Source organism: Phyllobates terribilis, unplaced genomic scaffold (genome assembly GCF_046119375.1).
Source record: "Phyllobates terribilis strain yellow unplaced genomic scaffold, ASM4611937v1 Scaffold_4__5_contigs__length_816908805, whole genome shotgun sequence".
NCBI lineage: Eukaryota > Metazoa > Chordata > Amphibia > Anura > Dendrobatidae > Phyllobates > Phyllobates terribilis.
This window is the reverse complement of record NW_027362764.1, coordinates 487,834,100-487,861,155: the sequence shown is the minus strand read 5'-3', so window position 1 is coordinate 487,861,155 and position 27,056 is coordinate 487,834,100.

Below are 27,056 nucleotides of genomic sequence, written 5' to 3'. Positions count from 1 at the left end.
TGATTAGATTGTACTGTCAATTTGAACTGACAGACCCCTTTAATCCCTTAACGACATTTGATGTAAGTTTACCCCATGGTTGGGAAGGAGTTCCTGTAAAATTAAGTAAACTTATGTCATGGTGATGCGCGGAACAGGAGCAGTGCTTGCACAATCACCACCGGGACTCGATTTAAGTGACAGCTGCAAGGAGCAGTTCCTGCACCGCCCCGGGCTATTTAACGCCATAAATGCCATGATCTATAGTGATTGCAGCATTTAAAAGCTCCCTCTCCCTTCAGATCAGTGCCTCCTCGACATTATCGCATGGCAACCCGAGGTCCATATGACGACTACCAGGTAAGTCAGACATGGCAAGTCGGTTAGACCATGCTCAGAGCATGGTCTAAGAAGCTTCTGTCAGTGCAGCACTGACAGGTGTAACACATTGAAATGCTAATGCATTGCAATGCAGTATACCAGAGATCATAGTAATAAAAGTCAAAGTCCCATAGAGGGACTAAATAAAAAAGTAAAAAAAAAAGTAAAAATATAAAAAAAAAATCATAAAACAAACAATCAAAAAAATGAAAAAATATTAAACCAATAACTAGGTATATTTATGTAAAAAAAATAACAAAAAAAATATGCATATTTGATATCGCCACGACCCGACCTATAAAACTGTCAAACTATTTAACCCCTTCAAATTGTTAAAAAAAATGACAAAAAACTATGCTTTTACATCAAACAGTCAAAAAAAAGTAGAATAAAACATGATCAAAAAGTCCGAATTGGAAGCCACATACAGCTCTGTCAGCCAAGAAATAAAAAGTTATAGCTCTCAGAATCTAGCAATGTAAAAACAATTCTTTTTCCTATAAAACATTAAAAAAATGATATAAATGTGGTATTATTATTATTTATTATTATAGCGCCATTTATTCCATGGCGCTTTACATGTGAAAGGGGGTATACATACAAAAACAATTACAATAATCTTGAACAAAACGTGACGGCGACTGGTACAGGAGGAGATAGGACCCTCGAGGGCTCACAGTCTACAAGTGATAGGTGAGGATACAAAAGGTGGGGGAAGAGTTGGTCGTGCAGCGGTATGGTGGAGCAGTGATTACTGCAGGTTGTAGGCTTGTCGGAAGAGGTGGGTCTTCAGGTTCCTTTTGAAGGTTTCCACGGTAGGCGAGAGTCTGATATCTTGGAGTAGAGAGTTCCAGAGTAGGGGGGATGCACGGGAGAAATCTTGTATGCGATTGTGGGAGGAGGAGATAGGGGAGTAGAGCAGGAGATCTTGTGAGGATCAGAGGTTGCGTGCAGGTATGTACCAGGAGACTAGGTCACAGATATATAGGGGACACAGGTTGTGGATGGCTTTATATGCCGTGGTTAGGGTTTTGAACTAGAGTCTCTGGGCAATGGCGAGCAAATTAAGGGATTGACAGAGAGGAGAGGCCGAGGATTAGCAGAGGGACAGGTGGATTAGTTGGGCAGCAAAGTTTAGGATAGATTGGAGGGGTGAGAGAGTGTTGGAAGGGAGGCCACAGAGCAGGAGGTTGCAGTAGTCGAGGTGGGAGAAGGTGAGGGCATGCACTAGTGTTTTATCGCTGTAATAGTACTGACTAGAGCTGAGCAAACCTGAACTTGAAAGTTTGGTGTTCATACTGGATGTTCGGAGTTCCGGGATAAGTCAGTTGCAGAGAGAGAGAGAAGAAGAGAGAGAATTTACCAGATCAAAAGTACAGGTCCCCATTGTTTTCAATAGGGTTCAGGTTCTGGTTGAAGTTTGAGTACAGCTTTGGTACCCGAACCAAACTTTGGAAAAAAAAAAGTTCAGGTCAGATAACAGAACTCTAACTTCCACGGGTCTGCTCACCCCTACTACTGACCAGAAGAATAAAGCTGTCTTATCACTTTTACCATATGGTGAATAGCATAGAAAGAACAATTGCTGAATTGTTGTATTTTGTTCATTCTGCCACCCTAAAATTGGAATGGAAAGTGTTCAAACAATGTTATGTTCTTGAAATTTGTACCAATAAAAATGTCAGCTCATCCTGCAAAAAACAAGCCCACAAATAACTCTGTCAGCAGAAATATAGAAAAATTATAGCTCTCAAAATATGGTGATACAAAAACTTAATAAAAACTTCATATTACAAAATATAGTGTTTTTTAGTGTGTGATAGCAGCCAATCATAAAAAAGTATATAAATCTGGTGTCCTTGTAATCGCACTGACTCAAAGAACAAAGCCATCTTATCACTTATACCACATGAGGAACTGCATAAAAAATAAATAATAACAATTTTTGACCTGCTGTTGATTTGTTCATTCTGTCTCCCAAAGATCTCAGTAAGGCTCGGAGAACATTTATCCTGCCCACTACGCTGAGCGCTTACACCGGTGTTTCCATGTAAATCTCTGAAATACGTGATTCAGATGGAACTCCCTATAATGGGCAGCACGGTGGCTCAGTGGTTACCACTACAGCCTTGTAGAGCTGGGGTCCTGGGTTCAAATCCCATCAAGGACAACATCTGCAAGGAGTTTGTATGTTCTTCCCATGTTTGCGTGAGTTTTCTCTGGGTTCTCCAGTTTCCTCCCACATTCCAAAGACATACTGATAGGGAATGTAGATTGTGAGCCCCAGTGGAGACAGTGTCAATAATGTTGTAAATTGTCTGAATTGTAAAGCGCTGCAGAATATGTTGGGGCTATATAAATGAAAAGATTATTATTATAATAATAAGGCAGATGGAGACACTGTGAACGCTGTCTGGCCTGTGATCCAACGGTATCCGTCTTTTTAAGCATACATAAAAGCACGGTCGGCTATAGTTTTGTGCACCTCTGAAAAGTAGGACACCACTGAACAGAGGCCAGATGGAGTAGAGAGTAACTCTGCTGCCTCATTATAGTAAATGGATCACTTGGGGTCTCATCTGAATCATGTCATTCAGAGATTTCGATGAAAACCCCAATGTATGTGCTCAGCGCAGAGCGCAGGATACATGTGATTCGAAATGTCATGTAAAATGTTCCCAATAAAAACTTCAACTCAATCCACAAAAAATGTAAATCCCCACTCAGGTCCATCTCTTGTCAATGGAAATATAGGGGGCTTCAATGTTGCTGGTAGTACAAAGGCTCTGGAAAAGTGCTATGGCTACTCGACCCCAAAAGAATTTCAGCGAATTCTGTACTTCCAAATCCAATTGCCCCCTCACTTCTGAGCCCCAAAGTGTGCCTAAACCACATCTAGTGTCCACATGTTTGACATTTCTGTAGTGATGAGAGCCCACTTACATTACGGGTGCATGTCTCGAGAAGCACGACCTGGGCATAATGTATGGCACTACAATGTACTGGGCACTATAATGTACTTGGCACTACATTGGCTAATTTGCAATTTTCACTCGAATTTCCTGATTACATGTAGGGTATTGGCACATTCAAGAGAAATTGCACAACAAATTGAGAGGTACATTTTTTTCTATTAGCCCTTACAAAAATGTAAAACTTGGGTTAAAACAACATTTTAGTGGTAAAAATGTAATTATTCTCTCTTTAACGCCTAATGGTATAAAATTCTGTGAACCACATGTGATGTCAAAATGCTCATTGCACCCAGAGATGAATTCAATGGGGGGTGCAGATTGTAAAATTAGGTCACTTATGGAGGGGTTCTGCTGTTCTAACACCTCAGGGGCTCTGCCAATGTGACATGGCACCATGAAACCGTTTCAGCAAAATCTGAACTCCAATATGGTGCTTCTTCCCTTCTGAGCTTTGCACTGTGCCTCAAAAGTAGCTTTTAATCACATATGGGGTACTGGCATACTCATGAGAAATTGTGTAACAAATTGTACTGTTCATTTTCTCCTATTATCTTTTTTGAAAAATGAAAACTTTGGGTCAAAGCAAAATTTTAGTAGAAAAAAAGGCAATTTTCCATTTACTCAGGCAAATGTTATACAATTCTGTGAATCGCCTGAAGGTTAAAAATGCTCACTACACCCCTATGTTAATTCCTCGAGAGGTGTATTTCCCAAAATTGGATCACTTGTTAGCGTTTCTGCTGTTTTGGCATGTCAGGGGCACTTCAAAGGTGACATGGCATCCGCAATCTATTCCAGTCAAAATTGCGCTCCAGAATTCAGTTGGCGCTCTTCCCTTCCGAGCCCTTCGGTGTACTCAGAAGACATTGCACAACAAATTGTAAGTTAAATTTTCTCCTGTTACCCCTGAGAAAATGAAAAATGTGGGGCAAAACCAACATTTTTGAGGGAAAAATGTATTCTTTTATATTTTTATTTAACATTATGTGAGGCACATGTGGGTTCAAACTGCTTTGAGGGGTGTAGTTTAAAAATAAGGTCATTTATGGGGTTTTCCACTGTTTAGGCACATCAACGGTTCTGCAAATGTGACATGGCATACTCTATCCCAGCCAATTTTACACTCCAAAAGTCAAATGGTGCGCCTTTATTTCTGAGCCCTGCCATGTGCCGAAACAGTAGTTTTCCAACACATATAGGGTATCAACATACTATGAAAAAAATGTGCAACAAATTGTACTATCCATTTTCTTCTGTTACCCTTGAGAAAATTAAAAATTTAGGGCTAAACCAACATTTTTGTGTGCAAATTTTTTTTTTTCATTTTAGCGGCTCAACATTATAAAGTTTTGTGAAACAACTGTGGGTTCAAGTTGCTCACCACTAGTGTTGAGAGAATATGCTCGACACTGCTCGGTACTCGCCCGAGCATTACGCTACTCGGGATGTTCGGCAAGCACCGAGCATTTCCGGCTACTCGGGCAGGAGCTCGGGTCTCCGTCCTGCATGTTTGGTGCTCTTTACAGAGCCAATGAACATGCAGGGAGTGCCAGCCAGTCACTGTAATGCGCAGCCATGTTGGTTGTGGCCTTTACATTGATTGGCTGGCCGCACAGCATCACCTCGAGTATTTAAAACCGGGAGCCACCATCTTGGACACAGACGGTTGGGATCAGACAGTGTAGGGACAGCGCTGCTGATTTAGGGAGAGATATATACTGCGAAATAGTTAGTGTAGGGTCTGTAAAGGCTGCCAGATCAAACAAACAGTCCTTCTCAGGACTAATATCCATCCCAGATATCAGGCAGGCAGGCAGGCTGTATTGGAGATGCAGTGGTTATACCAGCAAATGCTGCATTACAGTACTGTGTGCTCCTGTTGGTGAAATTGCTGGACTTAGCTCCAGGTCTCGGGGGCCAGGAAAAATCCTTCTTTTTTCATCTAAATCCTCTTTTTTTTTTTCCTCCTTCACACTGTACAAATACCCGTCTTATTAACGATTTGGTGTCCCCCCCCAAAAAAAAAAATAAAAGTGTGTCTGTGACAGTTCAGACACAAATATATCTGTTGAAAATAGTCTGGTGTAGGCCAGAGAAACAGAAGTGTGGTTTTGCAGTTCCACGGTTCAAACCTCAGTATTATTCACTTTGGGCCATTTGTATCTAAAAAAAAACAGTTTGAGTGTGTCGCTCACTGTTCAGCCACAAATATATATATTTAAAAAAGTCTGGTATACACCAGAAAATTATAACTGTGGTTTTGCTGTTCCACGGTAAAAAATCTCTATTATCCTGCTTTTGGCATTTTTTGCCGTAAAAAAAAACCTAATAGTGTCTCCCTGATTTTTCAGACACAAATATATCTGTTGAAAATAGTCTGGTGTAGGCAAGAGAAACAGAAGTGTGGTTTTGCAGTTCCACGGTTCAAACCTCTGTATTATCCACTTTTGGGCCATTTGTATCTAAAAAAACAGTATGAGTGTGTCGCTCACTGTTCAGCCGCAAATATATATATTTAAAAAAGTCTGGTACACCAGTAAATTATAACTGTGGTTTTGCTGTTCCACGGTAAAAAATCTCTATTATCCTGCTTTTGGCATTTTTTGCCGTAAGAAAAAAACTAATAGTATCTCCCTGATTTTTCAGACACAAATATATCTGTTGAAAATAGTCTGGTGTAGGCAAGAGAAACAGAAGTGTGGTTTTGCAGTTCCACAGTTCAAACATCTGTATTATCCACTTTTGGGCCATTTGTATCTAAAAAACAGTTTGAGTGTGTCGCTCACTGTTCAGCCACAAATATATATATATTTAAAAAAGTCTGGTATACACCAGTAAATTATAACTGTGGTTTTGCTGTTCCACTGTAAAATATCTCTATTATCCTGCTTTTGGCATTTTTTGCCGTAAAAAAAAACCTAATAGTGTCTCCCTGATTTTTCAGACACAAATATATCTGTTGAAAATAGTCTGGTGTAGGCCAGAGAAACAGAAGTGTGGTTTTGCAGTTCCACGGTTCAAACCTCTGTATTATCCACTTTTGGGCCATTTGTATCTAAAAAAAACTGTTTGAGTGTGTCGCTCACTGTTCTGCCGCAAATGTAAATATTTAAAAAAGTCTGGTACACCAGTAAATTATAAATGTGGTTTTGCTGTTCCACGGTAAAAAAATCTCTATTATCCTGCTTTTGGAATTTTTTTCCGTAAAAAAAACCTAATAGTGTCTCCCTGATTTTTCAGACACAAATATATCTGTTGAAAATAGTCTGGTGTAGGCCAGAGAAACAGAAGTGTGGTTTTGCAGTTCCACGGTTCAAACCTCTGTATTATCCACTTTTGGGCCATTTGTATAAAAAAAAAACAGTTTGAGTGTGTCGCTCACTGTTCAGCCACAAATATATATATATTTTAAAAAGTCTAGTATACACCAGAAATTATAACTGTGGTTTTGCTGTTCCATGGTAAAAAATCTCTATTATCCTGCTTTTGGAATTTTTTGCCATAAAAAACAAACTAATAATGTCTCTCTGATTTTTCAGACACAAATATATCTGTTAAAATAGTCTGGTGTAGGCCAGAGAAACAGAAGTGTGGTTTTGCAGTTCCACGGTTCAAACCTCTGTATTATCCACTTTTGGGCCATTTGTATCTGAAAAAAAACATTTTGAGTGTGTCGCTCACTGTTCAGCCGCAAATATATTTAAAAAAGTCTGGTACACCAGTAAATTATAACTGTGGTTTTGCTGTTCCACGTTAAAAAATCTCTATTATCCTGCTTTTGGCATTTTTTGCCATAAAAAAAAAAACTAATAGTGTCTCCCTGATTTTTCAGACACAAATATATCTGTTGAAAATAGTCTGGTGTAGGCCAGAGAAACAGAAGTGTGGATTTGCAGTTCCACGGTTCAAACCTCTGTATTATCCACTTTTGGGCCTTTTGTATCTAAAAAAAACAGTTTGAGTGTTTCGCTCACTGTTCAGCCGCAAATATATATATTTAAAAAGTCTGGTACACCAGTAAATTATAACTGTGGTTTTGCTGTTCCACAGTAAAAAATCTCTATTATCCTGCTTTTGGCATTTTTTGCCGTAAAAAAAAACTAATAGTATCTCCCTGATTTCTCAGACACAAATATATCTGTTGAAAATAGTCTGGTGTAGGCCAGAGAAACAGAAGTGTGATTTTGCAGTTCCACGGTTCAAACCTCTGTATTATCCACTTTTGGGCCATTTGTATCTAAAAAAAACAGTTTGAGTGTGTCACTCACTGTTCAGCCGCAAATTTGTATATTTAAAAAAGTCTAGTATACACCATTAAATTATAACTGTAGTTTTGCTGTTCCACAGTAAAATATCTCTATTATCCTGCTTTTGGCATTTTTTGCCGTAAAAAAAAAACTAATAGTGTCTCCCTGATTTTTCAGTCACAAATATATCTGTTGAAAATAGTCTGGTGTAGGCCAGAGAAACAGAAGTGTGGTTTTGTAGTTCCACGGTTCAAACCTCTGTATTATCCATTTTTGGTCCATTTGTATCTAAAAAAAAACAGTTTGAGTGTGTCGCTCACTGTTCAGCCGCAAATATATATATTTAAAAAAGTCTGGTACAGCAGTATATTATAAGTGTGGTTTTGCTGTTCCACGGTAAAAAATCTCTATTATCCTGCTTTTGGCATTTTTTGTCATAAAAAAAAAAACTAATAGTGTCTCCCTGATTTTTCAGTCACAAATATATCTGTTGAAAATAGTCTGGTGTAGGCCAGAGAAACAGAAGTGTGGTTTTGCAGTTCCACGGTTCAAACCTCTGTATTATCCACTTTTGGGCCATTTGTATAAAAAAAAAAACAGTTTGAGTGTGTCGCTCACTGTTCAGTCGCAAATATATATATTTAAAAAAGTCTGGTATACACCAGTAAATTATAACTGTGGTTTTGCTGTTCCACGGTAAAAAATCTCTATTATCCTGCTTTTGGCATTTTTGCCGCAAAAAAAAAACTAATAGTGTCTCCCTGATTTTTCAGACACAAATATATCTGTTGAAAATAGTCTGGTGTAGGCCAGAGAAACAGAAGTGTGGATCTGCAGTTCCACGGTTCAAACCTCTGTATTATCCACTTTTGGGCCGTTTGTATCTAAAAAAAAACAGTTTGAGTGTGTCGCTCACTGTTCAGCCGCAAATATATATATTTTAAAAAGTCAGGTACACCAGTAAATTATAACTGTGGTTTTGCTGTTTCACGGTAAAAAATCTCTATTATCCTGCTTTTGCCATTTTTTGCCGTAAAAAAAAACTAAGAGTGTCTCCCTGATTTTTTAGACACAAATATATCTTTTTGAAAATAGTCTGGTGTAGGCCAGAGAAAAAGAAGTGTGGTTTTGCAGTTTCACGGTTCAAACCTCTGTATTATCCACTTTTGGGCGATTTGTATCTAAAAAAAAACAGTATGAGTGTGTCGCTCACTGTTCAGCCGCAAATATATATATTTAAAAGAGTCTGGTACACCAGTAAATTATAACTGTGGTTTTGCTGTTCCACAGTAAAAAAATCTCTATTATCCTGCTTTTGGCTTTTTTTTGCCGTAAAATAAAACTAATAGTGTCTCCCTGATTTTCAGACACAAATATATCTGTTGAAAATAGTCTGGTGTAAGCCAGAGAAACAGAAGTGTGGATTTGCAGTTCCATGGTTCAAACCTCTGTATTATCCACTTTTGGGTCATTTGTACCTTAAAAAACAACAGTTTGAGTGTGTCGCTCACTGTTCAGCCACAAATATATATATTTAAAAAGTCTGGTATACACCATTAAATTATAACTGTGGTTTTGCTGTTCCACGGTAAAAAAATCTCTATTATCCTGCTTTTGGCATTTTTTTCCGTAAAAAAAAAACAAATAGTGTCTCCCTGATTTTTCAGACACAAATATATCTGTTGAAAATAGTCTGGTGTAGGCCAGAGAAACAGAAGTGTGGATTTGCAGTTCCACGGTTCAAACCTCTGTATTATCCACTTTTGGGCCATTTGTATCTAAAAAAAAACAGTATGAGTGTGTCGCTCACTGTTCAGCCGCAAATATATATATTTAAAAAAGTCTGGTACACCAGTAAATTATAACTGTGGTTTTGCTGTTCCACGTTAAAAAATCCCTATTATCCTGCTTTTGGCTTTTTTTGCCGTAAAATAAAACTAATAGTGTCTCCCTGATTTTTCAGATACAAATATATCTGTTGAAAATAGTCTGGTGTAGGCCAGAGAAACAGAAGTGTGGATATGCAGTTCCACGGTTCAAACCTCTGTATTATCCACTTTTGGGCCATTTGTATCTTAAAAAAAACAGTTTGAGTGTGTCGCTCACTGTTCAGCCGCAAATATATTTAAAAAAGTCTGGTACACCAGTAAATTATAACTGTGGTTTTGCTGTTCCACGTTAAAAAATCTCTATTATCCTGCTTTTGGCATTTTTTGCCGTAAAAAAAAACTAATAGTATCTCCCTGATTTCTCAGACACAAATATATCTGTTGAAAATAGTCTGGTGTAGGCCAGAGAAACAGAAGTGTGATTTTGCAGTTCCACGGTTCAAACCTCTGTATTATCCACTTTTGGGCCATTTGTATCTAAAAAAAACAGTTTGAGTGTGTCACTCACTGTTCAGCCGCAAATTTGTATATTTATAAAAGTCTAGTATACACCATTTAATTATAACTGTGGTTTTGCTGTTCCACGGTAAAATATCTCTATTATCCTGCTTTTGGCATTTTTTTGCCGTAAAAAACCTAATAGTGTCTCCCTGATTTTTCAGACACAAATATATCTGTTGAAAATAGTCTGGTGTAGGCCAGAGAAACAGAAGTGTGGTTTTGCAGTTCCACGGCTCAAACCTCTGTATTATCCACTTTTGGGCCATTTGTATCTAAAATAAAACTTTTTGAGTGTGTCGCTCACTGTTCTGCTGCAAATGTAAATATTTAAAAAAGTCTGGTACACCAGTAAATTATAACTGTGGTTTTGCTGTTCCACGGTAAAAAAATCTCTATTATTCTGCTTTTGGAATTTTTTTCCGTAAAAAAAACCTAATAGTGTCTCCCTGATTTTTCAGACACAAATATATTTGTTGAAAATAGTCTGGTGTAGGCCAGAGAAACAGAAGTGTGGTTTTGCAGTTCCACGGTTCAAACCTCTGTATTATCCACTTTTGGGCCATTTGTATCTAAAAAAAAACAGTTTGAGTGTGTCGCTCACTGTTCAGCCACAAATATATATATATTTTAAAAAGTCTAGTATACACCAGTAAATTATAACTGTGGTTTTGATGTTCCATGGTTAGAAATCTCTAATATCCTGCTTTTGGCATTTTTTGCCGTAAAAAACAAACTAATAATGTCTCTCTGATTTTTCAGACACAAATATATCTGTTAAAATAGTCTGGTGTAGGCCAGAGAAACAGAAGTGTGGTTTTGCAGTTCCACGGTTCAAACCTCTGTATTATCCACTTTTGGGATATTTGTATCTAAAAAAAACAGTTTGAGTGTGTCGCTCACTGTTCAGCCGCAAATATATTTAAAAAAGTCTGGTACACAAGTAAATTATAACTGTGGTTTTGCTGTTCCACGGTAAAAAATCTCTATTATCCTGCTTTTGGCATTTTTTGCCATAAAAAAAAAAACTAATAGTGTCTCCCTGATTTTTCAGACACAAATATATCTGTTGGAAATAGTCTGGTGTAGGCCAGAGAAACAGAATTGTGGATTTGCAGTTCCACGGTTCAAACCTCTGTATTATCCAATTTTGGGCGTTTTGTATCTAAAAAAAACAGTTTGAGTGTTTCGCTCACTGTTCAGCCGCAAATATATATATTTAAAAAGTCTGGTACACCTGTAAATGATAACTGTGGTGTTGCTGTTCCACATTAAAAAATATCTATTATCCTGCTTTAGGCATTTTTTGCCGTAAAAAAGAACTAATAGTATCTCCCTGATTTCTCAGACACAAATATATCTGTTGAAAATAGTCTGGTGTAGGCCAGAGAAACAGAAGTGTGATTTTGCAGTTCCACGGTTCAAACCTCTGTATTATCCACTTTTGGGCCATTTGTATCTAAAAAAAACAGTTTGAGTGTATTACTCACTGTTCAGCCGCAAATATGTATATTTAAAAAAGTCTAGTATACACCATTAAATTATAACTGTGGTTTTGCTGTTCCACGGTAAAATATCTCTATTAGTCTGCTTTTGGCATTTTTTGCCGTAAAAAAAAACTAATAGTGTCTCCCTGATTTTTCAGACACAAATATATCTGTTGAAAATAGTCTGGTGTAGGCCAGAGAAACAGAAGTGTGGTTTTGTAGTTCCACGGTTCAAACCTATGTATTATCCATTTTTGTTCCATTTGTATCTAACCAAAAAATAGTTTGAGTGTGTCGCTCACTGTTCAGCCGCAAATATATATATTTAAAAAAGTCTAGTACAACAGTAAATTATAAGTGTGGTTTTGCTGTTCCACGGTAAAAAATCTCTATTATCCTGCTTTTGGCATTTTTTGTCATAAAAAAAAAAAACTAATAGTGTCTCCCTGATTTTTCAGTCACAAATATATCTGTTGAAAATAGTCTGGTGTAGGCCAGAGAAACAGAAGTGTGGTTTCGCAGTTCCACGGTACAAACCTCTGTATTATCCACTTTTGGGCCATTTGTATAAAATAAAAAACAGTTTGAGTGTGTCGCTCACTGTTCAGTCGCAAATATATATATTTTAAAAAGTCTGATATACACTAGTAAATTATAACTGTGGTTTTGCTGTTCCACGGTAAAAAATCTCTATTATCCTGCTTTTGGCATTTTTTGCCGTAAAAAAAAAACTAATAGTGTCTCCCTGATTTTTCAGACACAAATATATCTGTTGAAAATAGTCTGGTGTAGGCCAGAGAAACAGAAGTGTGGATCTGCAGTTCCACGGTTCAAACCTCTGTATTATCCACTTTTGGGCCGTTTGTATCTAAAAAAAAACAGTTTGAGTGTGTCGCTCACTGTTCAGCCGCAAATATATATATTTTAAAAAGTCAGGTACACCAGTAAATTATAACTGTGGTTTTGCTGTTTCACGGTAAAAAATCTCTATTATCCTGCTTTTGCCATTTTTTGCCGTAAAAAAAAACTAAGAGTGTCTCCCTGATTTTTTAGACACAAATATATCTTTTTGAAAATAGTCTGGTGTAGGCCAGAGAAAAAGAAGTGTGGTTTTGCAGTTTCACGGTTCAAACCTCTGTATTATCCACTTTTGGGCGATTTGTATCTAAAAAAAAACAGTATGAGTGTGTCGCTCACTGTTCAGCCGCAAATATATATATTTAAAAGAGTCTGGTACACCAGTAAATTATAACTGTGGTTTTGCTGTTCCACAGTAAAAAAATCTCTATTATCCTGCTTTTGGCTTTTTTTTGCCGTAAAATAAAACTAATAGTGTCTCCCTGATTTTCAGACACAAATATATCTGTTGAAAATAGTCTGGTGTAAGCCAGAGAAACAGAAGTGTGGATTTGCAGTTCCATGGTTCAAACCTCTGTATTATCCACTTTTGGGTCATTTGTACCTTAAAAAACAACAGTTTGAGTGTGTCGCTCACTGTTCAGCCACAAATATATATATTTAAAAAGTCTGGTATACACCATTAAATTATAACTGTGGTTTTGCTGTTCCACGGTAAAAAAATCTCTATTATCCTGCTTTTGGCATTTTTTTCCGTAAAAAAAAAACTAATAGTGTCTCCCTGATTTTTCAGACACAAATATATCTGTTGAAAATAGTCTGGTGTAGGCCAGAGAAACAGAAGTGTGGATTTGCAGTTCCACGGTTCAAACCTCTGTATTATCCACTTTTGGGCCATTTGTATCTAAAAAAAAACAGTATGAGTGTGTCGCTCACTGTTCAGCCGCAAATATATATATTTAAAAAAGTCTGGTACACCAGTAAATTATAACTGTGGTTTTGCTGTTCCACGTTAAAAAATCCCTATTATCCTGCTTTTGGCTTTTTTTGCCGTAAAATAAAACTAATAGTGTCTCCCTGATTTTTCAGATACAAATATATCTGTTGAAAATAGTCTGGTGTAGGCCAGAGAAACAGAAGTGTGGATATGCAGTTCCACGGTTCAAACCTCTGTATTATCCACTTTTGGGCCATTTGTATCTTAAAAAAAACAGTTTGAGTGTGTCGCTCACTGTTCAGCCGCAAATATATATATTTAAAAAAGTCTGGTACACCAGTAAATTATAACTGTGGTTTTGCTGTTCCACGGTAAAATATCTCTATTATCCTGCTTTTGGCATTTTTTTGCCGTAAAAAAAAAACTAATGGTGTCTCCCTGATTTTTCAGACACAAATATATCTGTTGAAAATAGTCTGGTGTAGGCCAGAGAAACAGAAGTGTGCTTTTGCAGTTTCACGGTTCAAACCTCTGTATTATCCACTTTTGGGCCATTTGTATCTAAAAAAAAACTGTTTGAGTGTGTCGCTCACTGTTCTGCCGCAAATATAAATATTTAAAAAAGTCTGGTACACCAGTAAATTATAACTGTGGTTTTGGTGTTCCACGGTAAAAAAATCTCTATTATCCTGCTTTTGGCAATTTTTTCCGTTAAAAAAAACCTAATAGTGTCTCCCTGACTTTTCAGACACAAATATATCTGTTGAAAATAGTCTGGTGTAGACCAGAGAAACAAAAGTGTGGATTTGCAATTCCACGGTTCAAACCTCTGTATTATCCACTTTGGGCCATTTGTATCTAAAAAAAACAGTTTGAGTGTGTTGCTCACTGTTCAGCCGCAAATATATATATTTAAAAAAGTCTGGTACACAAGTAAATTATAACTGTGGTTTTGCTGTTCCACGTTAAAAAATCTCTATTATCCTGCTTTTGGCATTTTTTGCTGTAAAAAAAAACCTAATAGTGTCTCCCTGATTTTTCAGACACAAATATATCTGTTGAAAATAGTCTGGTGTAGGCCAGAGAAACAGAAGTGTGGTTTTGCAGTTCCACGGTTCAAACCTCTGTATTATCCACTTTTGGACCATTTGTATCTAAAAGAAAACAGTTTGAGTGTGTCGCTCACTGTTCAGCCGCAAATATATTTATGTTTAAAAAAGTCTAGTATACACCAGTAAATTATAACTGTGGTTTTGCTGTTCCATGGTAAAAAAATCTCTATTATTCTGCTTTTGGCATTTTTTGCCGTAAAAAATAAACTAATAATGTCTCCCTGATTTTTCAGACACAAATATATCTGTTAAAAATAGTCTGGTGTAGGCCAGAGAAACAGAAGTGTGGTTTTGCAGTTCCACGGTTCAAACCTCTGTATTATCCACTTTTGGGCCATTTGTATCTTAAAAAAAATCAGTTTGAGTGTGTCGCTCACTGTTCAGCCGCAAATATATTTAAAAAATTCTGGTACACCAGTAAATTATAACTGTGGTTTTGCTGTTCCACGGTAAAAAATCTCTATTATCCTGCTTTTGGCATTTTTTGCCGTAAAAAAAAAAACTAATAGTGTCTCCCTGATTTTTCAGACACAAATATATCTGTTGAAAATAGTCTGGTGTAGGCCAGAGAATCAGAAGTGTGGATTTGCAGTTCCATGGTTCAAACCTCTGTATTATCCACTTTTGGGCCTTTTGTATCTAAAAAAAACAGTTTGAGTGTTTTGCTCACTGTTCTGCCGCAAATATATATATTTAAAAAGTCTGGTACACCAGTAAGTTATAACTGTGGTTTTGCTGCTCCACAGTAAAAAATCTCTATTATCCTGCTTTTGGCATTTTTTGCCATAAAAAAAAACTAATAGTGTCTCCCTGATTTTTCAGACACAAATATATCTGTTGAAAATAGTCTGGTGTAGGCCAGAGAAACAGAAGTGTGGTTTTGTAGTTCCACAGTTCAAACCTCTGTATTATCAACTTTTGGGCCATTTGTATCTAAAAAAAAACAGTTTGAGTGTGTCGCTCACTGTTCAGCCGCAAATAAATATATTTAAAAAAGTCTGGTACAACAGTAAATTATAAGTGTCGTTTTGTTGTTCCACGTTAAGAAATCTCTATTATCCTGCTTTTGGCATTTTTTGTCATAAAAAAAAACTAATAGTGTCTCCATGATTTTTCAGTCACAAATATATCTGTTGAAAATAGTCTGGTGTAGGCCAGAGAAACAGAAGTGTGGTTTTGCAGTTCCACGGTTCAAACCTCTGTATTATCCACTTTTGGGCCATTTGTATCTAAAAAAAACAGTTTGAGTGTGTCGCTCACTGTTCAGTCGCAAATATATATATTTAAAAAAGTCTGGTATACACCAGTAAATTATAACTGTGGCTTTGCTGTTCCATGGTAAAAAATCTCTATTATCCTGCTTTTGGCATTTTTTGCCGTAAAAAAAAAACTTATAGTGTCTCCCTGATTTTTGAGACACAAATATATCTGTTGAAAATAGTCTGGTGTAGGCCAGAGAAACAGAAGTGTGGATTTGCAGTTCCACGGTTCAAACCTCTGTATTATCCACTTTTGGGCCGTTTGTATCTAAAAAAAAACAGTTTGAATGTGTCGCTCACTGTTCAGCTGCAAATATATATATTTAAAAATGTCTGGTACACCAGTAAATTATAACTGTGGTTTTGCTGTTCCACAGTAAAAAATCTCTATTATCCTGCTTTTGGCATTTTTTGCTGTAAAAAAAAAATTAATAGTATCTCCCTGATTTCTCAGACACAAATATATCTGTTGAAAATAGTCTGGTGTAGGCCAGAGAAACAGAAGTGTGATTTTGCAGTTCCACGGTTCAAACCTCTGTATTATCCACTTTTGGGCCATTTGTATCTAAAAAAAACAGTTTGAGTGTGTCACTCACTGTTCAGCCGCAAATATGTATATTTAAAAAAGTCTAGTATACACCATTAAATTATAACTGTGGTTTTGCTGTTCCACGGTAAAATATCTCTATTAGTCTGCTTTTGGCATTTTTTGCCGTAAAAAAAAAACTAATAGTGTCTCCCTGATTTTTCAGACACAAATATATCTGTTGAAAATAGTCTGGTGTAGGCCAGAGAAACAGAAGTGTGGTTTTGTAGTTCCACGGTTCAAACCCATGTATTATCCATTTTTGTTCCATTTGTATCTAACCAAAAAATAGTTTGAGTGTGTCGCTCACTGTTCAGCCGCAAATATATATATTTAAAAAAGTCTAGTACAACAGTAAATTATAAGTGTGGTTTTGCTGTTCCACGGTAAAAAATCTCTATTATCCTGCTTTTGGCATTTTTTGTCATAAAAAAAAAAAACTAATAGTGTCTCCCTGATTTTTCAGTCACAAATATATCTGTTGAAAATAGTCTGGTGTAGGCCAGAGAAACAGAAGTGTGGTTTCGCAGTTCCACGGTACAAACCTCTGTATTATCCACTTTTGGGCCATTTGTATAAAATAAAAAACAGTTTGAGTGTGTCGCTCACTGTTCAGTCGCAAATATATATATTTTAAAAAGTCTGATATACACTAGTAAATTATAACTGTGGTTTTGCTGTTCCACGGTAAAAAATCTCTATTATCCTGCTTTTGGCATTTTTTGCCGTAAAAAAAAAACTAATAGTGTCTCCCTGATTTTTCAGACACAAATATATCTGTTGAAAATAGTCTGGTGTAGGCCAGAGAAACAGAAGTGTGGATCTGCAGTTCCACGGTTCAAACCTCTGTATTATCCACTTTTGGGCCGTTTGTATCTAAAAAAAAACAGTTTGAGTGTGTCGCTCACTGTTCAGCCGCAAATATATATATTTTAAAAAGTCTGGTACACCAGTAAATTATAACTGTGGTTTTGCTGTTTCACGGTAAAAAATCTCTATTATCCTGCTTTTGCCATTTTTTGCCGTAAAAAAAAAACTAAGAGTGTCTCCCTGATTTTTTAGACACAAATATATCTTTTTGAAAATAGTCTGGTGTAGGCCAGAGAAAAAGAAGTGTGGTTTTGCAGTTTCACGGTTCAAACCTCTGTATTATCCACTTTTGGGCGATTTGTATCTAAAAAAAAACAGTATGAGTGTGTCGCTCACTGTTCAGCCGCAAATATATATATTTAAAAGAGTCTGGTACACCAGTAAATTATAACTGTGGTTTTGCTGTTCCACAGTAAAAAAATCTCTATTATCCTGCTTTTGGCTTTTTTTTGCCGTAAAATAAAACTAATAGTGTCTCCCTGATTTTCAGACACAAATATATCTGTTGAAAATAGTCTGGTGTAAGCCAGGGAAACAGAAGTGTGGATTTGCAGTTCCATGGTTCAAACCTCTGTATTATCCACTTTTGGGTCATTTGTACCTTAAAAAACAACAGTTTGAGTGTGTCGCTCACTGTTCAGCCACAAATATATATATTTAAAAAGTCTGGTATACACCATTAAATTATAACTGTGGTTTTGCTGTTCCACGGTAAAAAAATCTCTATTATCCTGCTTTTGGCATTTTTTTCCGTAAAAAAAAAACTAATAGTGTCTCCCTGATTTTTCAGACACAAATATATCTGTTGAAAATAGTCTGGTGTAGGCCAGAGAAACAGAAGTGTGGATTTGCAGTTCCACGGTTCAAACCTCTGTATTATCCACTTTTGGGCAATTTGTATCTAAAAAAAAACAGTATGAGTGTGTCGCTCACTGTTCAGCCGCAAATATATATATTTAAAAAAGTCTGGTACACCAGTAAATTATAACTGTGGTTTTGCTGTTCCACGTTAAAAAATCCCTATTATCCTGCTTTTGGCTTTTTTTGCCGTAAAATAAAACTAATAGTGTCTCCCTGATTTTTCAGATACAAATATATCTGTTGAAAATAGTCTGGTGTAGGCCAGAGAAACAGAAGTGTGGATATGCAGTTCCACGGTTCAAACCTCTGTATTATCCACTTTTGGGCCATTTGTATCTTAAAAAAAACAGTTTGAGTGTGTCGCTCACTGTTCAGCCGCAAATATATATATTTAAAAAAGTCTGGTACACCAGTAAATTATAACTGTGGTTTTGCTGTTCCACGGTAAAATATCTCTATTATCCTGCTTTTGGCATTTTTTTGCCGTAAAAAAAAAACTAATGGTGTCTCCCTGATTTTTCAGACACAAATATATCTGTTGAAAATAGTCTGGTGTAGGCCAGAGAAACAGAAGTGTGCTTTTGCAGTTTCACGGTTCAAACCTCTGTATTATCCACTTTTGGGCCATTTGTATCTAAAAAAAAACTGTTTGAGTGTGTCGCTCACTGTTCTGCCGCAAATATAAATATTTAAAAAAGTCTGGTACACCAGTAAATTATAACTGTGGTTTTGGTGTTCCACGGTAAAAAAATCTCTATTATCCTGCTTTTGGCAATTTTTTCCGTTAAAAAAAACCTAATAGTGTCTCCCTGACTTTTCAGACACAAATATATCTGTTGAAAATAGTCTGGTGTAGACCAGAGAAACAAAAGTGTGGATTTGCAATTCCACGGTTCAAACCTCTGTATTATCCACTTTGGGCCATTTGTATCTAAAAAAAACAGTTTGAGTGTGTTGCTCACTGTTCAGCCGCAAATATATATATTTAAAAAAGTCTGGTACACAAGTAAATTATAACTGTGGTTTTGCTGTTCCACGTTAAAAAATCTCTATTATCCTGCTTTTGGCATTTTTTGCTGTAAAAAAAAACCTAATAGTGTCTCCCTGATTTTTCAGACATAAATATATCTGTTGAAAATAGTCTGGTGTAGGCCAGAGAAACAGAAGTGTGGTTTTGCAGTTCCACGGTTCAAACCTCTGTATTATCCACTTTTGGACCATTTGTATCTAAAAGAAAACAGTTTGAGTGTGTCGCTCACTGTTCAGCCGCAAATATATTTATGTTTAAAAAAGTCTAGTATACACCAGTAAATTATAACTGTGGTTTTGCTGTTCCATGGTAAAAAAATCTCTATTATTCTGCTTTTGGCATTTTTTGCCGTAAAAAATAAACTAATAATGTCTCCCTGATTTTTCAGACACAAATATATCTGTTAAAAATAGTCTGGTGTAGGCCAGAGAAACAGAAGTGTGGTTTTGCAGTTCCACGGTTCAAACCTCTGTATTATCCACTTTTGGGCCATTTGTATCTTAAAAAAAATCAGTTTGAGTGTGTCGCTCACTGTTCAGCCGCAAATATATTTAAAAAAGTCTGGTACACCAGTAAATTATAACTGTGGTTTTGCTGTTCCACGGTAAAAAATCTCTATTATCCTGCTTTTGGCATTTTTTGCCGTAAAAAAAAAAACTAATAGTGTCTCCCTGATTTTTCAGACACAATTATATCTGTTGAAAATAGTCTGGTGTAGGCCAGAGAATCAGAAGTGTGGATTTGCAGTTCCATGGTTCAAACCTCTGTATTATCCACTTTTGGGCCTTTTGTATCTAAAAAAAACAGTTTGAGTGTTTTGCTCACTGTTCTGCCGCAAATATATATATTTAAAAAGTCTGGTACACCAGTAAGTTATAACTGTGGTTTTGCTGCTCCACAGTAAAAAATCTCTATTATCCTGCTTTTGGCATTTTTTGCCATAAAAAAAAACTAATAGTGTCTCCCTGATTTTTCAGACACAAATATATCTGTTGAAAATAGTCTGGTGTAGGCCAGAGAAACAGAAGTGTGGTTTTGTAGTTCCACAGTTCAAACCTCTGTATTATCAACTTTTGGGCCATTTGTATCTAAAAAAAAACAGTTTGAGTGTGTCGCTCACTGTTCAGCCGCAAATATATATATTTAAAAAAGTCTGGTACAACAGTAAATTATAAGTGTCGTTTTGTTGTTCCACGTTAAGAAATCTCTATTATCCTGCTTTTGGCATTTTTTGTCATAAAAAAAAACTAATAGTGTCTCCCTGATTTTTCAGTCACAAATATATCTGTTGAAAATAGTCTGGTGTAGGCCAGAGAAACAGAAGTGTGGTTTTGCAGTTCCACGGTTCAAACCTCTGTATTATCCACTTTTGGGCCATTTGTATCTAAAAAAAACAGTTTGAGTGTGTCGCTCACTGTTCAGTCGCAAATATATATATTTAAAAAAGTCTGGTATACACCAGTAAATTATAACTGTGGTTTTGCTGTTCCATGGTAAAAAATCTCTATTATCCTGCTTTTGGCATTTTTTGCCGTAAAAAAAAAACTTATAGTGTCTCCCTGATTTTTGAGACACAAATATATCTGTTGAAAATAGTCTGGTGTAGGCCAGAGAAACAGAAGTGTGGATTTGCAGTTCCACGGTTCAAACCTCTGTATTATCCACTTTTGGGCCGTTTGTATCTAAAAAAAAACAGTTTGAATGTGTCGCTCACTGTTCAGCTGCAAATATATATATTTAAAAATGTCTGGTACACCAGTAAATTATAACTGTGGTTTTGCTGTTCCACAGTAAAAAATCTCTATTATCCTGCTTTTGGCATTTTTTGCTGTAAAAAAAAAATTAATAGTATCTCCCTGATTTCTCAGACACAAATATATCTGTTGAAAATAGTCTGGTGTAGGCCAGAGAAACAGAAGTGTGGTTTTGCAGTTCCACGGTTCAAACCTCTTTATTATCCATTTTTGGGCCATTTGTTTCTATAAAAAAAAGTGTTTGAGTGTGTCGCTCACTCTTCAGCCGCAAATATATATATTTAAAAAAGTCTGGTATACACCAGTAAATTATAACTGTGGTTTTGCTGTTCCACGGTAAAAAATCTCTATTATCCTGCTTTTGGCATTTTTTGACGTAAAAAAAAAACTAATAGTGTCTCCCTGATTTTTCAGACACAAATATATCTGTTGAAAATAGTCTGGTGTAGGCCAGAGAAACAGAAGTGTGGGTTTGCATTTCCATGGTTCAAACCTCTGTATTATCCACTTTGGGCCATTTGTATCTAAAAAAAACAGTTTGAGTGTGTTGCTCACTGTTTAGCCGCAAATATATATATTTAAAAAAGTCTAGTACAACAGTAAATTATAAGTGTGGTTTTGCTGTTCCACGGTAAAAAATCTCTATTATCCTGCTTTTGGCATTTTTTGTCATAAAAAAAAAAAACTAATAGTGTCTCCCTGATTTTTCAGTCACAAATATATCTGTTGAAAATAGTCTGGTGTAGGCCAGAGAAACAGAAGTGTGGTTTCGCAGTTCCACGGTAAAAACCTCTGTATTATCCACTTTTGGGCCATTTGTATAAAATAAAAAACAGTTTGAGTGTGTCGCTCACTGTTCAGTCGCAAATATATATATTTTAAAAAGTCTGATATACACTAGTAAATTATAACTGTGGTTTTGCTGTTCCACGGTAAAAAATCTCTATTATCCTGCTTTTGGCATTTTTTGCCGTAAAAAAAAAACTAATAGTGTCTCCCTGATTTTTCAGACACAAATATATCTGTTGAAAATAGTCTGGTGTAGGCCAGAGAAACAGAAGTGTGGATCTGCAGTTCCACGGTTCAAACCTCTGTATTATCCACTTTTGGGCCGTTTGTATCTAAAAAAAAACAGTTTGAGTGTGTCGCTCACTGTTCAGCCGCAAATATATATATTTTAAAAAGTCTGGTACACCAGTAAATTATAACTGTGGTTTTGCTGTTTCACGGTAAAAAATCTCTATTATCCTGCTTTTGCCATTTTTTGCCGTAAAAAAAAAACTAAGAGTGTCTCCCTGATTTTTTAGACACAAATATATCTTTTTGAAAATAGTCTGGTGTAGGCCAGAGAAAAAGAAGTGTGGTTTTGCAGTTTCACGGTTCAAACCTCTGTATTATCCACTTTTGGGCGATTTGTAGCTAAAAAAAAACAGTATGAGTGTGTCGCTCACTGTTCAGCCGCAAATATATATATTTAAAAGAGTCTGGTACACCAGTAAATTATAACTGTGGTTTTGCTGTTCCACAGTAAAAAAATCTCTATTATCCTGCTTTTGGTTTTTTTTGCCGTAAAATAAAACTAATAGTGTCTCCCTGATTTTCAGACACAAATATATCTGTTGAAAATAGTCTGGTGTAAGCCAGGGAAACAGAAGTGTGGATTTGCAGTTCCATGGTTCAAACCTCTGTATTATCCACTTTTGGGTCATTTGTACCTTAAAAAACAACAGTTTGAGTGTGTCGCTCACTGTTCAGCCACAAATATATATATTTAAAAAGTCTGGTATACACCATTAAATTATAACTGTGGTTTTGCTGTTCCACGGTAAAAAAATCTCTATTATCCTGCTTTTGGCATTTTTTTCCGTAAAAAAAAAACTAATAGTGTCTCCCTGATTTTTCAGACACAAATATATCTGTTGAAAATAGTCTGGTGTAGGCCAGAGAAACAGAAGTGTGGATTTGCAGTTCCACGGTTCAAACCTCTGTATTATCCACTTTTGGGCCATTTGTATCTAAAAAAAAACAGTATGAGTGTGTCGCTCACTGTTCAGCCGCAAATATATATATTTAAAAAAGTCTGGTACACCAGTAAATTATAACTGTGGTTTTGCTGTTCCACGTTAAAAAATCCCTATTATCCTGCTTTTGGCTTTTTTTGCCGTAAAATAAAACTAATAGTGTCTCCCTGATTTTTCAGATACAAATATATCTGTTGAAAATAGTCTGGTGTAGGCCAGAGAAACAGAAGTGTGGATATGCAGTTCCACGGTTCAAACCTCTGTATTATCCACTTTTGGGCCATTTGTATCTTAAAAAAAACAGTTTGAGTGTGTCGCTCACTGTTCAGCCGCAAATATATATATTTAAAAAAGTCTGGTACACCAGTAAATTATAACTGTGGTTTTGCTGTTCCACGGTAAAATATCTCTATTATCCTGCTTTTGGCATTTTTTTGCCGTAAAAAAAAAACTAATGGTGTCTCCCTGATTTTTCAGACACAAATATATCTGTTGAAAATAGTCTGGTGTAGGCCAGAGAAACAGAAGTGTGCTTTTGCAGTTTCACGGTTCAAACCTCTGTATTATCCACTTTTGGGCCATTTGTATCTAAAAAAAAACTGTTTGAGTGTGTCGCTCACTGTTCTGCCGCAAATATAAATATTTAAAAAAGTCTGGTACACCAGTAAATTATAACTGTGGTTTTGGTGTTCCACGGTAAAAAAATCTCTATTATCCTGCTTTTGGCAATTTTTTCCGTTAAAAAAAACCTAATAGTGTCTCCCTGACTTTTCAGACACAAATATATCTGTTGAAAATAGTCTGGTGTAGACCAGAGAAACAAAAGTGTGGATTTGCAATTCCACGGTTCAAACCTCTGTATTATCCACTTTGGGCCATTTGTATCTAAAAAAAACAGTTTGAGTGTGTTGCTCACTGTTCAGCCGCAAATATATATATTTAAAAAAGTCTGGTACACAAGTAAATTATAACTGTGGTTTTGCTGCTCCACAGTAAAAAATCTCTATTATCCTGCTTTTGGCATTTTTTGCTGTAAAAAAAAACCTAATAGTGTCTCCCTGATTTTTCAGACACAAATATATCTGTTGAAAATAGTCTGGTGTAGGCCAGAGAAACAGAAGTGTGGTTTTGCAGTTCCACGGTTCAAACCTCTGTATTATCCACTTTTGGACCATTTGTATCTAAAAGAAAACAGTTTGAGTGTGTCGCTCACTGTTCAGCCGCAAATATATTTATGTTTAAAAAAGTCTAGTATACACCAGTAAATTATAACTGTGGTTTTGCTGTTCCATGGTAAAAAAATCTCTATTATTCTGCTTTTGGCATTTTTTGCCGTAAAAAATAAACTAATAATGTCTCCCTGATTTTTCAGACACAAATATATCTGTTAAAAATAGTCTGGTGTAGGCCAGAGAAACAGAAGTGTGGTTTTGCAGTTCCACGGTTCAAACCTCTGTATTATCCACTTTTGGGCCATTTGTATCTAAAAAAAACAGTTTGAGTGTGTCGCTCACTGTTCAGTCGCAAATATATATATTTAAAAAAGTCTGGTATACACCAGTAAATTATAACTGTGGTTTTGCTGTTCCATGGTAAAAAATCTCTATTATCCTGCTTTTGGCATTTTTTGCCGTAAAAAAAAAACTTATAGTGTCTCCCTGATTTTTGAGACACAAATATATCTGTTGAAAATAGTCTGGTGTAGGCCAGAGAAACAGAAGTGTGGATTTGCAGTTCCACGGTTCAAACCTCTGTATTATCCACTTTTGGGCCGTTTGTATCTAAAAAAAAACAGTTTGAATGTGTCGCTCACTGTTCAGCTGCAAATATATATATTTAAAAATGTCTGGTACACCAGTAAATTATAACTGTGGTTTTGCTGTTCCACAGTAAAAAATCTCTATTATCCTGCTTTTGGCATTTTTTGCTGTAAAAAAAAAATTAATAGTATCTCCCTGATTTCTCAGACACAAATATATCTGTTGAAAATAGTCTGGTGTAGGCCAGAGAAACAGAAGTGTGGTTTTGCAGTTCCACGGTTCAAACCTCTTTATTATCCATTTTTGGGCCATTTGTTTCTATAAAAAAAAGTGTTTGAGTGTGTCGCTCACTGTTCAGCCGCAAATATATATATTTAAAAAAGTCTGGTATACACCAGTAAATTATAACTGTGGTTTTGCTGTTCCACGGTAAAAAATCTCTATTATCCTGCTTTTGGCATTTTTTGACGTAAAAAAAAAACTAATAGTGTCTCCCTGATTTTTCAGACACAAATATATCTGTTGAAAATAGTCTGGTGTAGGCCAGAGAAACAGAAGTGTGGGTTTGCATTTCCATGGTTCAAACCTCTGTATTATCCACTTTGGGCCATTTGTATCTAAAAAAAACAGTTTGAGTGTGTTGCTCACTGTTTAGCCGCAAATATATATATTTAAAAAATGTCTGGTACACAAGTAAATTATAACTGTGGTTTTGCTGTTCCACGGTAAAAAATCTCTATTATCCTGCTTTTGGCATTTTTTGCCGTAAAAAAAAAAACTAATAGTGTCTCCCTGATTTTTCAGACACAAATATATCTGTTGAAAATAGTCTGGTGTAGGCCAGAGAATCAGAAGTGTGGATTTGCAGTTCCATGGTTCAAACCTCTGTATTATCCACTTTTGGGCCTTTTGTATCTAAAAAAAACAGTTTGAGTGTTTTGCTCACTGCTCTGCCGCAAATATATATATTTAAAAAAGTCTGGTACACCAGTAAATTATAACTGTGGTTTTGCTGTTCCACGGTAAAATATCTCTATTATCATGCTTTTGGCATTTTTTTGCGGTAAAAAAAAAACTAATGGTGTCTCCCTGATTTTTCAGACACAAATATATCTGTTGAAAATAGTCTGGTGTAGGCCAGAGAAACAGAAGTGTGCTTTTGCAGTTTCACGGTTCAAACCTCTGTATTATCCACTTTTGGGCCATTTGTATCTAAAAAAAAACTGTTTGAGTGTGTCGCTCACTGTTCTGCCGCAAATATAAATATTTAAAAAAGTCTGGTACACCAGTAAATTATAACTGTGGTTTTGGTGTTCCACGGTAAAAAAATCTCTATTATCCTGCTTTTGGCAATTTTTTCCGTTAAAAAAAACCTAATAGTGTCTCCCTGACTTTTCAGACACAAATATATCTGTTGAAAATAGTCTGGTGTAGACCAGAGAAACAAAAGTGTGGATTTGCAATTCCACGGTTCAAACCTCTGTATTATCCACTTTGGGCCATTTGTATCTAAAAAAAACAGTTTGAGTGTGTTGCTCACTGTTCAGCCGCAAATATATATAATTAAAAAAGTCTGGTACACAAGTAAATTATAACTGTGGTTTTGCTGTTCCACGTTAAAAAATCTCTATTATCCTGCTTTTGGCATTTTTTGCTGTAAAAAAAAACCTAATAGTGTCTCCCTGATTTTTCAGACACAAATATATCTGTTGAAAATAGTCTGGTGTAGGCCAGAGAAACAGAAGTGTGGTTTTGCAGTTCCACGGTTCAAACCTCTGTATTATCCACTTTTGGACCATTTGTATCTAAAAGAAAACAGTTTGAGTGTGTCGCTCACTGTTCAGCCGCAAATATATTTATGTTTAAAAAAGTCTAGTATACACCAGTAAATTATAACTGTGGTTTTGCTGTTCCATGGTAAAAAAATCTCTATTATTCTGCTTTTGGCATTTATTGCCGTAAAAAATAAACTAATAATGTCTCCCTGATTTTTCAGACACAAATATATCTGTTAAAAATAGTCTGGTGTAGGCCAGAGAAACAGAAGTGTGGTTTTGCAGTTCCACGGTTCAAACCTCTGTATTATCCACTTTTGGGCCATTTGTATCTTAAAAAAAAATCAGTTTGAGTGTGTCGCTCACTGTTCAGCCGCAAATATATTTAAAAAAGTCTGGTACACCAGTAAATTATAACTGTGGTTTTGCTGTTCCACGGTAAAAAATCTCTATTATCCTGCTTTTGGCATTTTTTGCCGTAAAAAAAAAAACTAATAGTGTCTCCCTGATTTTTCAGACACAAATATATCTGTTGAAAATAGTCTGGTGTAGGCCAGAGAATCAGAAGTGTGGATTTGCAGTTCCACGGTTCAAACCTCTGTATTATCCACTTTTGGGCCTTTTGTATCTAAAAAAAACAGTTTGAGTGTTTTGCTCACTGTTCTGCCGCAAATATATATATTTAAAAAGTCTGGTACACCAGTAAGTTATAACTGTGGTTTTGCTGCTCCACAGTAAAAAATCTCTATTATCCTGCTTTTGGCATTTTTTGCCATA